This window comes from Prinia subflava, chromosome 26, assembly GCF_021018805.1.
Source record: "Prinia subflava isolate CZ2003 ecotype Zambia chromosome 26, Cam_Psub_1.2, whole genome shotgun sequence".
Lineage (NCBI taxonomy): Eukaryota > Metazoa > Chordata > Aves > Passeriformes > Cisticolidae > Prinia > Prinia subflava.
In genome coordinates, this window is record NC_086272.1 from 1,098,054 (window position 1) to 1,100,246 (window position 2,193).

A 2,193-nucleotide genomic window follows, 5' to 3' on the forward strand; every position below is an offset into this window, starting at 1 on the left:
CTCTGCTCTTCCCCAGAGGGTTTGTGCACTGCTCAGGAAAGGATTGCCATGGAATGGGGGCAAAAATCCTCCCTGGGGCTCCCAGGAGCACTCTCAGAGATGACAGTGAAAAATATATATAAAAAATATAAAGTTCTGCACCTCTAAGGCTGGTTCCCAGAGCAGAGAAAGAAGGAGAAAAAGCACAGTTTGTTTGCAGAAACTGCACTCGCTCCCTCCCATTCCTTCTCACAGACTGTGTTGTCTGCAACGCAGGCAGCAGAAGAAAATAAAGGGGAGGTTTTTTCTTTTTCACTGGTTTTCCTCATTAGCTATGGCAAAGAAAGTTTTCCCAAGACTGTGTCTTTTTTCCTGGAACTGTTCAAACCTGTTCTGGACTGAAAAGCCAAAAAAACATCAGGAGCTCACACCTGTGACCCATCAGTGCCTGAGATGCAACATTTTCCAGTGCAAAAAGTCTGATAAGAGACTGAGCAAACCGAGCTATACCTCACAAAAAAAGATTATCTCTGAATTTGCTATCTCTTCAAAACAATGAAATGTTCCATTGTTTAATAGTATTCATTTTTCCATGTTTGTGAGTACTTTGCTTATTAAATAAATAGGTTTTTCCATTTTTCTTGAAAGCAACTTTTGTCTCCCAAACCACAGAGGGGAGGGGCTACTTGAATTTGCATTCTAAAAAGAGCCCTTCAGAAATTTCCTCCCTAAATCTGCCCTAAACCAAAAAAATGTAGTCAGCAAGACTTTGCTTCTGCCTAGATCTGTTATATTGCCAAAGAGAGAAAAGAAAAATCCACTCTTGGATGTCTCAGGATTCTAAATCTATTTTTATGAGCCTTAAACATTACAGCTCTTTGCACCATGGAAATTTCAAAAGATCCTAACTGTGAAAAAGGCATATTGTGTGGCTCTACGCAGATATTTACTATATATGATATGCTAGGTAGAAAAGTTATGCTGTATTAACATTTGAATAATATAGTGAATGTAGTTTTGTAATTAACATTGAGCTTTAGTAATTAAAATAGAAGCTATGTGTGTGAGATATTCTTTTTAGCTCAAGAAAGAGAGAAGAAATTCTTTGCACAGAGATAACAGTTACAAGAACTCCTAAATCTTCTAGTGAAGAAGAATTTATGGCTTCCTTATCAACAGAAGCAACCTCTTCAAGGACTTAAACCAGACTCGCAGATGCTAAAGAATTGAAAGACAAGTAACAGCTGAAAACGATTGTTTTAAATAAAATATGCATAGTCATGAGGAGGTTCCTGAAAAAGAGAGAGATTTCTCTCTAGGTGCCCTTCTCCTGACTAGCCTTTGTCTGGAAGTGGGAGGGGCTGTGGCCCGGGCTACCTTCTTTTGCTATTATTGTCTCATAAATTGTCCTACTCTAAATTGTTTAACTTTTATTATTGTATTTGTATTACTTTTTTTTTAATAACCATTTTTATTTTTATTAAATTTCCAAAAATCCCAAAAGCAAGTGATTGGTGTTTATTACACTAACCCACCATTTTTCCTCCTCACGTGGCTATTCTAAACCCAAAGTTTTCCTTTCCATGAATCTCTTTAACCAGTAAGAACCTTCTTAGGCTTCTTCTTACGTCTCCCCTTTGTCAGGGAAGACACAAGAACTCCTGTGGCTCAGGAACTGAGTGCATCCCTAAGGAGCATGTGGGTGAAACCCTGCTGTCCTGGCAATGCTGATCTGTAAAACTGACGCTGTCTGGAGCTGCAGCTTGGAGCTCCTGGCAGGAGCTGTGGGGACAGGGGGGTGCCAGGGCAAGTGCCAGGGCCAGCAGGGAGCTGGGATGGGGGCAGAGCCAGGGGAAGGGCTCTCCCAGAGCCCCTGGAATGTTGGGGCTTGGACCCTGGCAACCGTCAACAGCCCACGGAATGTTTGGGATTTGGACTCTGCAGCTGCCATCAGCTCTTGGACGTTGAGGTTTGGACCTTGCAAAGGCCAAAGACCCTTGGACATCAGGGTTTGGACCTTGCAAAGGCCAAAGACCCTTGGACATCAGGGTTTGGATCAGAAAAGGCCAGTGGCCTTTGGACATTGGGGTTTGGACTCAGCAAAGGCCAGTGGCCTTTGGACATTGGGGTTTGGACTCAGCAAAGGCCAGTGGCCTTTGGACATTGACTTTTAACCTTGCTGCTGCCAACAACCCCTGGATATTGGCACTTGCC